The 11,778-nt window shown below is 44.3% G+C and overlaps 1 long non-coding RNA gene across 1 annotated transcript; it reads right to left on the bottom strand.

Moving 5' to 3' along the window:
* Positions 1-625: 625 nt before the first annotated feature.
* Positions 626-10,976, bottom strand: LOC138920144 (uncharacterized). The gene is made up of 4 exons (XR_011430850.1): positions 10,889-10,976; positions 9,979-10,164; positions 7,216-7,286; positions 626-731 (listed from the first exon to the last, which is right to left on the bottom strand). It is a non-coding gene; the product is annotated as an uncharacterized lncRNA (long non-coding RNA).
* Between the last annotated feature and the right edge of the window lie 802 nt (positions 10,977-11,778).

Genomic DNA, 11,778 nt, shown 5'->3' with positions numbered 1-11,778 from the left:
TAGAAGTCTTTGATACTTGTCACTAGTCACATGTTCCCAGACCTTCTCAAGTCTTTCCAGGCTGAGAGCAGCCTCTTCGTAAGAGTCCCATAGTTCGTCCAGCTATAGAGAAGGCAAAAGGACATCGGAAATTTCAGCCATACCTCAAAGAATAAATTCCTTCTGGCTTGTTTTGGGACTCAAACAGAATTTGGAGAATAAATGATCCCAGGTAGCTAATTTAGGGTGACTTCCCTATGAGGAAAATAATCATAAGACCCCCATGAAAATCTCAGTCCAGGAGGTGGCCCAGGAGGCATACCAGAGAAACACAGATACAAAGGCCATCCTGGAGGGTTTTGTAATCATAACAAATGAAAGAAAGAAACATTAGACCAGTAGCAGAGAGATGAAACATATAGTCAGTGTTCACCATCTTCACTGCACATTGGAATCACCTGGGGAACTTTAAAAAATACTGATGGCTGCTCCCCGCCCCCCCGCCCTGCCCCAAGACCCTAATTTCATCAGGCTAGGTTGCAGGGCAGGCACTGAGACCATTTAAATCTTCCAGTGGGTACCCAAGGTTGAAACTTGGCTCTGGACAAACCATGTGCTAAGCAGGTGAATGAATTAATGACATTACCAGCTGCCTCTTCCACCGAGGGCCCATTGGATGTGTGTCTCATGGTGCAAAGGGGCCAGGAAAGTTAGGTGAAAGGAAGCTTTCAGAAGCACAACGAGACTGGAATCTGCAATTGGTGAAAGAGAAACAGAAATTGCCGTGTTGACACTTGTCAAGTAGGGAATGCAATTGAATAACATAGGAATCAAAAGAAATGGGAGAGTCCTTAGAAGAATGTGTCTCTTGTAGATAGTGCTTTGCAGGTTAAAATTACTTTCACATGTATTTTCCCTTATGACTATAGAGGCAATAAAGCCTAAAGAATAAAAGATAGATAGACTTGGTTAGAATCCCAGCTTTGCCATTGATCAGCCCTGTCATCTTGGGCAAATTACTTAATACTTCTAAGCCTCAGTTTTCCCATCTGTAGAATGGAAATAATAATAGTGCCTTCCTCATATGGCAGTTGGGAAAATTAAATAATATATGTGAAATGCTTAGCTCAATGCCTGGCTCATGGTAAGCTCTCCACGTGTTTTAGCTGCAATAACCATTAGCGTCGCCAGGGTCATCATTGCATGGGGTGTGGGGTTAAGACCTACGGTCAACCTCAATCAAGGGGTAGAGGAGAATGAGAAATGAGTAAAGTTTTTTTCTGAATGAATAGAGTAGGAACTAAAAAACATAAAAAATACCAGAAACTAAAGCTAATGAACTCCTAAGAAAAGGCATCATGATTGGTATATTTGAGCTCTGAGAAGCCACACGTCTCTGAAGAAGTCTGTGTTTGTATGGCACTTTTGGAGGAAGAGAGGCAAAGTGTCAACAGGGAGTGAGGCAGTAGGTTATATAATAATTGCTCAATTAAACACTTGTTGGGTTGATTTGAGTTGAAACTGAAGCATCTAGGAGAGCAGTAATACTGACGTTTGGTTGGAGCTTGGCCCTACATGAGAGAGCAGCAGAGTGGGCGGGGGCTAGGCCGGGATCAGTGGCAGTGAGCGAGTCCTGGGCTTGAGTGAATGCACCTGGGAAAGAGGAGTGAGATGAGTGAGGAGAAAGAGGATACTGGTGTGTGCATCTGAGAGGTTGTTAGTAGACCGCCAGCAAGAGAATGGAGTGGGCAGCTGGTGGGTGAAGTCGGGATAGAGCTCACACCACGGAAGCTGGTGAAGAGCCCACTCTTATTTGAGAGGGTTTGTTAAGGTCTCTGACTCTTGAACCTGCTCCTCTTCCTTTGCATTGCCATGGGAAAAATGAGAAGGGTGGCAGGCAGGGTCCAGTGTCCCACCAAAGACCAAAGTTAATGTATCCTGCTGGTTTTACGGCCTCAGACTAAGGCACAGGTGGTGATTACCCAACTCCCTTTTCACTCAGGTCCTGGGCACCACTCTCTTCTACCTGCTCTCGTGCAATGTCCTTCCTGCATTTACAAAGTCCTTCAGGGGCTGACCTCTCAGCCAGCTGCTAGACAGTTCCTTAAGATCTGCCAGCATAGTGCTTCTCACAATTAAGGACACATGAAAATCGCTTTGAAAACTTGTTAAACGGATTCACTCCCTTCCCCCCCACAAGTCTGATTCAGCAAGCCTGGGGTGGGACTCGAGAATTGGCTTTTTAACAAGCTTCCAGTTGCTGCTGCTTCTGGTCCAAGGTTCACACTTGGAGTAGCCCGCCCCAGCCTTTCTCAGGATTCTTGAGTGATGTCTTTGCTCATCTCCTAGGAGAAGGGATTAAACTTTAGTAAATTCTCTAGGGGCTGTTAGCTGGGGTTTTGGCCTCAGATGGGGCTTCTCAGTGGAAGTTTATTCATAGGACTCAAATGTGGGTCCTTTTGGAGATTTTGTGGAAAGCAGAGTGTGATGTCAGCGTTCTTCCTAGGAGAGCAACCATTTCTTATTGTCCCATCTAAGCACGTGAGATAATGAAGGTGTGAGATGAGGCTGCATTGTAACATTCTGTCAATTTAGAGTCTGTATGCCAAAGACCCTCATATTTGTTTTCTAGCTGGAGAATTGTTGAGAAGGAAGACAGCCTCCTTCTCTTAAGGATATTTTTGACAATCTTGTCCAATTTGCTGAGCTTCCTTTGTGGTTTGAGTCTCACCACCAAAACTTTCCACAAGGGATCCTTTTGTTTCTCCTTGATCTGCCAGGATGAAATCCTCAATTCAGTTTGACCCCACCTCGCTGTCTTTCTGGATCTCATAAATAGCACTTATAACATGAATAGGTGTCTTTTTTTAGGAGCAAAGTCTAATCTAAATGTTCTGCCAAAACAAGTCTCTGTGGTTTAACAAACAGTCCTGGCTCCTTCAAACATGTGGACTTCCGAAGCTTGGGAACCAAAGGGGCAGTAAGCTTCTGCTGGTTCTCAGAGACTCAGAGGTCTGCCTAGGGATGGCCAAGCTGAGAAATGAGAAGAGCCCAGAGTTTGGTGTAAACAAGTCCACCTTAGTTCCTATTTGGGGTTTCTAACTGCTCGAGTAGCTGAGCAATCTCAGTGTGGAGTCATCTTACCTAACTAGTCTTATTTTGTAGACTTGCCACCTGTTGCAAGCAGCCTAAATTGAGTGAGGCCTAGTGTCTCTGCAAAAAGAGGTAGTTCTTAGGCAAAAACTGGAGTTGATTTTGATTTTTATCTTTTGAAGCCAGAAACTGTTCATGTGTAACTTTAAAGAAAACTATGATTTTTTTTTTCTTTCCTAGAGCAAAACTACAATTTGAAGGCAGGATTCTATTAAAAACAGACAAATAATTCCCATTCCTTCCTGGTCCTGCCTATTGTTTTCCTAAGTTTGTTTGGATTCCCAGATTGAATCCTGCCGGCTAACCCTCCAAAGAGAGGGTCCTGGCCACTGTCATCCCGTGAGGGGACTGTCTTGTAAGCTCCTTGGGGAACACATCCTGTTTCTCTGTCAAAGAGGCGTGTGGAGGATGTGGGAGAATGTCTCCTGTCTTCCCCATTCAGAGAGCCCTTATTTCCTCCCTGTGTTTTGTCTGTAGACTGCTTCAGTCTTCCTAAGAAGAACCATTCCTAGGAAACAATGCTGGTCAAGAGCCAATGTCACAGGTAATAAGTAGTTGACTGTGGGATTGGCTTAAGGAACTCATGACCCTGCCCCCAACAAGTAATCCCATCCCCCATCCACGAGGCATACACATCAAAGAAAATTATCTGATACTCACAAGATGCCTTTAGATGCATTCAGCTGGTGATGCCCTATGTGTGCCACCTCCTTCCACACCATGGGAGGCATCCCTAATCATGTGACTGAGGCTCCCATTTCCCCAGGAGCACTGATGTGCCCAATGTTTTTCATGCAGCCAGGGTTCATTCATCAGATCTGGGATGCTAGTTGCAACTTAGTATCCATCTCTGAGTCAAGCATTGACTTTTCTTTTAAAAGGAAAATATTCTGGAAAAGGTGACATAGTGACATTGTCACCTTTGTGTGCTTTTGACTTTCTTTTTTCCTAGATCCACATGACCATGCTGGCCAAGAGAGGAAGAGCAATGCCCCTGTCCTAGTTTTCCTTGTTCTGAGGAGGGTGCAGTTCTTACCAGTAAATGTAGGTGCAGTCGGTTATGTACATGAGTAAGCTCGTGCTGCTGAGAAAATTCCTATTTGAATATAATGCGAGAGGAAACTTTTTCCTCAGTCTAAACATGAGATAGTCACTGCTGATTAAGGATATCTGGGAGAGAATCACTTCTCTAAAACTTTAAACTGAGACCTCTAAAACTCCTTTCTCAGAAGACTCCAAGCACAAACGGACAAATTTTATTATTTCCAAGTTGCCTTTCCTTTGGGAAAATGAGTGATGTCTGAAACTGGCAGACACGGAGCTCTGCGCATCCTGATAAAGATAGGGACTTTAGGCCAGCAAAAAATCCAAATAAACAGATTTTCAAACAAACCAGCTTTCCTTTTGGTAGCTGAAAAGGAAACCCCACATCCAGGAGGAATGCAGATCAAAGCGGAGTCTACAAATGATGCAGAAACACATAAAATAACAAACAAGCCTGGTGGGAAGAGGGAACTTTTTGTAAAAGAATAGGCCTCTTCATATTACACTGAAATTGAATGCAAGATTGCAAGCAAAGATACATGAGTTGGGAATACAAAGCTACAGTTTCTTTCCCCTTTTTGGGGGCCCAGGGTATACCTTTAATAGGTCAGATTGGAAGCCACTAAAAGCAACAGACAAAAGACGCCCGTGCTGGAAATCTTGCCTAGTTTACCTTCTGCGGTCGCCTCTGCCTCTCTGTTCCTTGGTATAAAGTGGACAGAATAATTTATCCATTTAGGATGTAAGAGTGGAACCTGAATTACTGTGGTCTCCAAGCATTCTGTGTCAAAGCTGAGCCTTTTCACTCTTGCAAACCTGGTTCTGTTTAAAACTGTTCTCAGGTGGGGTATGTAAAATTGTTGACAGGACACTATTTTCATTCAGAGGCTGTCCTTTTCCCTGGTGTTAGAGTTGATTTGGGTTGAACTCTCAGTTGGATCACAGTTAGCAAGGTACAAAACCGCTCCTAGGACATTTTATCCTGGGGAATTCAGCTCGTTGAAATCCTATCTGTGTTCTGATAGTGAGGTGCTAAGTGGCGACTGAAGACACTGAATACTATTGGACGCTGTTACTCACTATTTAAAAATCAGCATAACTGTCAGGGTTAAGTGTCTTATACTTTTTGAGAACCATTGGAATGAATGCTTGGTGGTGTTACAGTCCTCTTTAAAGACCTCGAGGTGTTAAGGGCACGTTTAATTGAACTTCCAACTCATATACTACCTCTGTTTGGAAAGGGGAGTTGACTGTCACTTTTGGGTAATTTTTAGTAACTTGCTCCTCAAAGCAGCATTAGCATCACCTAGCAGCGTTACCTGGGCTATATTCCCCAGAGTGGAATTTCGGGTCACTGCGTATATTGATCTTCAAATATATTGGCTGTTGCCAAATGCTGTGCCCAGGGGTTGTATCAGTTTTCATTCCAACCACGGTGTAATAATTCCGTGTCCTATTGTTTCATGTTCTTCCTAATACTATTATCATACTTAATTTTTTTTAACCAATTTTTGATGGATAGGAAACGGTATTTTGTTTCAGTTTGCACTTCCTGATTACTTGTGAGATTGATTACCTTTATAGATGATTATTAGACATTTAGATTTCCTCTTCAGTGAATCACATCCTTTGCTCATTTTTTTCCCTTTTTGTCTTTTTCTTGCGTATTTGTAGGAGTGAGTTATATATTCTGGATAGTAGTTCTTTGTCATTACAAACATTGAAAATATCTTCTTTCAGTCTGTGGCTTGACTTTACATTTTTTAGTTGTGTCTTTTGATATACAGAAATGTTAACTTTTAATGTAGTTGAATTTATGAGTCTCTAGTTTTGTGATTTGTGGGGGTGTTTTTGTATGTTGGGTGAAAATCTTCCTTATCCTTAAATCATGAGCAGAGTCTCCCCTATTGTCGCTGTTAGGCCTTTAGACCACACGGCATGGAATTTTGTATATGGTGTGGGGCAAGGATCTAATTTCACTGTAATGAACGAGCTGTTCCACAAGCACCATTAATTCATAGTCCATTGTTTCCTCAATAATCTATAATGCCTCTTCTGTTACCTGTCACATTTTCATGTATGAATGGGACCATTTCAAGGGTCTCTGTTCTACCGACTTCTGTTTATCCCTGTGCCAACACCACACTGCATCCATGACTATAACTAGACATAAAAATATTAGATATTTGGTAAATGAGTTTCTCATTCATCTTCATTCTTCTCTTTCAAAGCTGACTTGGCTGCTCTTGGACCTCTTCTCTTCCATAGAGATTTTATCATCTGATTGTCAAGGTCTATGAAAAACTGTGTAGATATTTTCATGGGAATTGCATTAAAATTATATTTTAATCTGCAGATTGACATTATTAGGATTTTTCTTCCCACCCGTGAACACAGTATATTGCTTTGTTTATTAAGGTTATTTATTAATGCCCTTCAATAAAGAATTTGTCTATGAAATATTTGCATATCTTTTGTTAGATTCTTAGGTACCTTATATTTTTGTTGCTATCAGTTTCTGTTGTTTACAACCAAGAGCTCTGGCAAATGCATTCATATGTATGCTTCCAGTTTAAAACGTATTGGGTGCTCAGAGGGTTGTATAAGACACTGTTCTTGCCTTTGTATTTCACATTCTCACTGAGGAGCAAAGACGGATGAAGGGCCTCATTGTCAGATTTAGTTGATGCTAAATAGAACAGAAGAGAGAAGAGACAATGATGAACTGGTTTAGTTGGAGAAAGCCTCATAAAAGAGGTGGGGCTGGAAGGCTGAGTAGCATTTTGATAAAGAGATGAAATGTAAAGTTGGAAGAAAGTCTATGAACATAAACATGTGCTTAGGGGACAGAGGGTTGGGGACAGTGAGAGAGAAGATTGTGGCCAGACTCTGGATGGCCTTGAATGCCAGGATAAAGAATTTTAACTTTATCTTCTACTCCATAGGGAACCCTCCAAAGTTGGGTGCTATGTCGAGCTGTAATAGTCTGACTGTTCCCTTTCTACAAAGAGGCAAACTGGGCAGGAGAAGTTGGCTTACCTTGTGATAAATCTTTTAAGTTCCTTTTGATTCAGGGCTGGGTGTGGACTGAGACAAAGCAGTTGTTCTGCCTGAAATCAAATGCATTACAGACAAGTTTTAGAGTTGGCATCAATCTCAAACATTAAGAAAAGCTGGGGTTCCAAGAACTGCCAAGGAAGGGTAGTGCAAGGTCCAGGACACAATGCATCCTCTTTTTACCACCATTTTCTTTGTGTAAAAAGTGTCCTGTTACCGGGATTTTCCACTATATTCCTCTGAGACATGGTAGAGATGTGAGCTAGAGCTGACTGAGAAATACGAAGGTATCTTTGGGTGTCTGTGACCCTCATGAAAAAGTCCGCATTATTCTCCACTGCCCAACAAGTGATTTATTTTCTTCCTCCTCAGAATTTCTTTTGAGTTTCATTGAAAGTTATGCACATTCTTTTCTCCATTAAGCATCACGCATTCTGTTTCCTGAAAGAGCCAGAGCACGGTCGAAAGAGAGACGCATCTCAGTCTCATTGGCAGAGCTGCCTTGAAAGTGATGCGGGCGGGGCACGGTGGGGGTCTGATGGGGCCTGAAGCAGAGAGGAACATGAACTGGAGGTGTTGCTGCCAGCTGTCAGAGGAGGCCTCAAGTATGTGTGATTTTCTCTTTTCAAAGCTCAGGAGATAGCTCTCTGAAATAGCCATGGGGCATGCTTGCCAGGCCCATCCCAGCTCCATGGAAATCCAAGAAGCTATCACTTTTTGGTAATGGCGATTTTCTGGGAAGGTAGAAGCAGACAGCTCGCTGCATATTTCATTCCAGAAAGCAATGAAAGGCCCTGAGCCCCCAGCAGCCTTCAGTTCCTTCCCCTCGCCGAGAATCCCTCCTCATTCAGCTGTCCCCTTTCATTCTTTCTTCTCTAGCTGTCATCCTCTGAAGGACACAGAAAGAATCCCTGGCCATTTCACCATGAGAGGCCAACAACAGTGCACCCTGTCATCTGGAGGACCCCACCCACGCCCCTGAGTGAGCCACTGCAGACCGCTCAGTGTACTGTGCGCGTCGGATTTCTAGGCAAAGCGCAGACTACCCCAAAAGGGATATTTGTTCTGAGACCACATAAGACTCCCTGGAAATAGCTCCAAATAACCTGTCCACTTACTAAGCTATTGTCTCTGAGCTCTGAACCCTCCCTGCTCTGTGAAGCTGCGGCTGAGACAGTTCATCCCAGCTCAGCTTTGCCAGCTGCTGCCAATAGGGGGCGCTAGATTGAGACTGCAAGGCTGGAGGAGGGAGAAGGGACTTCCTGTTTATCCACCAATCCCAGAACCGGCTTCATTGCCTCCCTCAGGGACCCTGGCACCAGCTGCCGGGCCCCTTCCTCAGAAGCCTGGGTCTAGCCCAAGGTAGCCAGAGTCCTGAGAAGAGCGCCAGCCCAGCCCTAGATCCTTCTCAGTGGCCCCTTCTCAATTCTGCAGGACCCTTCCTCTCACCTCTAGGTGCCTAAATTTTAATAATTCCAATCTCCTCCCTTTGTTCCTCAAGCTCTTCCTCCAGTTGTGCTCTCCTTGACACCTTGGCATTCCCTTTTTGCCTTTTCAGTCACCTAGTTAGAACTTGATACCTAGTTCACAATTCTATTATATTCTCCGTCTTCAATCACTGGTGTGATTTCTGGCACCTGACTGGACCTGACTAGACCAATGGTTCTCAAACTCAAATATGCATCAGAATCCACTCAAGGGCTTGTTAAAACACAGATTTTGGGCCCATTCTCAGAGTTTTTGATCCAGTAGGTCTGGATGGGCCCAAGAATTTGCCTTACTTGCAAGTTCTTACATGATGCTGACATTGCTGGTCCAGGGGCCACACTTTGAGAACCACTGCGTGAGACAAGGCAGCCTGCTCTCAAAGGGATGTTTGTCCCAAGGCCACCATAAGACTGTTTGGAAATAGTAGTCCCAAATAAACCCTATTGGCTAATGAGTTAATGATGTTTTCAGCATAATGTAGGATGAGGTCCAGGGTACTCCCACTTGCCAGTGTAGTAGGAAAGGAGGCACATGTTGCCAGCCTTCCTGAAGTGTGACGGAGGATGAGGTTTCAGTCCTGAATGTGTGCTGGAGGTGCTCCCGGCGTTACAGCAACCCTCAGGCGTTGGACAGGGAGATGTAGGGAACTACATCTGAATGCTTCCAGACACTAACATATTTGAGCAAATCTTTGCATTTAGGATGTTTTGGGAGAGGTTTTTAGATTTGCCCCTGTATATTTTATCATGCCAACAAATGAGCATAAAAACTCAGAAGCCTACACCTGGCCAAGGTGAATAGCTTCTTTTTGATTGCTAGTTACACTTTTTGCTTAAAGTGTACTTGGTGGTCTTACTTTTTAGACCCGCAGGTTCTAGGAGGGAAGTGAGTACCCCAAATAATTGTAACGGAAAAGAAACCACGTCATAAATGAGACTCTGCTTCTCCACGTGTCCTCGGCGTCATGGTTGGCTTGGTGGTAGTGACGTGAGGAGATCAGACAAGCAAAGCAGAACATTGAGGTTGTCAGAAATCAAGAGGTCATGGAAATGAGGGACAAGAAGATGGGAGTGCCAAAGCTTATTGAAATGGGCTTCTATCGCAGCACAACAAATTACCCACAAATAAGTGGCTAAAACCAGCAACAGCAACAATATTTGCTCATTCATTCATTCATTCATTCATTATTCATTTATAACAATATTTATTTTGCTTATGAATCCGTAATTTGGCCAAGGTTTGGGGGGAACAGCTTACCTTTGCTCCATTCGAGGTCGTTTGGAGCAGCTTGAAGGTTGGGGCCCGAAATCCTCTGAGGGCTCCTCACTCACATGTCTGGTAATTGATGCTGACTGTCATCTAACAGACCTTAGATGGGACTGTCAGAGGGAACACTGACACCTGACCTTTCCATGGGGCATGGGTTTCCTCACAGCTTGCTGGCTGGGTTCCCAAGAGTGAGTAGGGGAGAGAGAGAGAGAGAAAAGACAGAGAGACAGAGAGAAGCAAACATCAGGAAGAAAGTGTATCTTTTTAATCACCTAGTAGCCTTGGAAGTCCCATAGCACCACTTCCGCTGTATTCCATCGGCTAGTTAGAGCAGCCAAAAGTCCTGGCCCAGATTCAAGAGGAGGGGACACAGACTCCACTTCTCAGAGTGAGGAGTGGCAAGGTCCTGAAGAATATAGGGGACCAGAAATATTGCTGTGGCCACTTTTGGAAAAATTAGTCTGCCATACCATTTAACTTAATCTGTACCCCTGCCCAAGCCGCTGATACCATGTGTATATAAGCCAATCCTATTCTCCTTGGTCTCTGATGATTGGACCAGAGGGAGACACCTGACATGGGAACTGAGCTAATCGGATTCTGTCCGGGCTGAGATTTTAAGTAATCCAGAGCATAAGACGTCTGTACTTCTGGATCTATTTCTGGAGCCAGCCAGCATGGTTTCCAGACTCCAGGGCTCGGGCAGGTGCTTTGGGCCCATGTGCATAGAGAATCAGGGATTCAAGGATCTATGGAGAAAGAAAGGAAGAAAAAGAGAAAGAGGACCCAGTTTGTTCTTGATGGTTCTCCGGTGTCCTCACGATGCCCCACTGAATTTTCTAGTCTTGAATTGTATGAGGCACTCTTGTATCATAAAAACAATCCCCCCTTTACTTACGCTAGTGTGTGTGCATTTCTGTAGTCTGGGTGGATGCAGGGCAGGGGCAGAGAGTTCTTCAGCAGAGGGATCCCTCTATACCGAGCAGGCGGATCTGTTTTCCCTGGTTCTTGCCCTTTGATCTTATGCTCCTTACCAAGGATGGCCCCACCCACCACACCCTTTCCTCCTCAACTGATACTGTAGACTCAAGCAAATATCTCATGGAAATAGGCCAGGGTAAGTAAGGAGCATCTGTTCTGAACCAGCTATATTTTCATTTTTCATTTCACATTTATACAAAAGGCCGCATTGTTGTTTAATGAACACATTTTACAAAGAATGGTAAGGATACTCTGTCACGGTTTCTGTCGCTGCCCGCGATGTTCTTGGACCCCTTTCCCTGGGTCAGGGTGCTCCTGCCTCTGGTGCTGTGTGTTTTGCTTCCAACATTGGGAATTACTGGCCGTCAGAGGATGACCCTTGGGCTACTGGAGCTTCTCTGCCCACACAACAGGCAGGATCCAGGAGTACCTGGGAGTTACGTCCCCCTAGCGCAGCCTGTAGCCAAGGACTGATGGGTGTGGGTGTATGAAAGCTAGCTCCCTTGCATTCTGGTGGGACAAAGCCTGTGGTGTAATTTATGCTCCAGAGTGACTCACGGGATCCGGCTGAGGCTGGGAATTTTCCTGAAATTGCCCTCCCTTCACTCCTTTTCCCTTGTCCTGATTCCCCCATTCCTTTACTATGTCTCCTGGGAGCTCTTCCTAAGTAAAGGAAGTGCCTAATAAACTTGTGTACATGAGTCCTTGTCTCAGGTTCTGGAGAGAACCCAGCCTGAGGCATGGACTAATGTTTCTTGGGAATGGAATGTGACGTGGCGGTAAGAGAAAAGTCCCTCAAACAATCAA

Source organism: Equus caballus, chromosome 22 (assembly GCF_041296265.1).
Source record: "Equus caballus isolate H_3958 breed thoroughbred chromosome 22, TB-T2T, whole genome shotgun sequence".
NCBI classification, from domain to species: Eukaryota; Metazoa; Chordata; class Mammalia; order Perissodactyla; family Equidae; genus Equus; species Equus caballus.
This window is presented reverse-complemented; position numbering and strand designations above follow the sequence as displayed.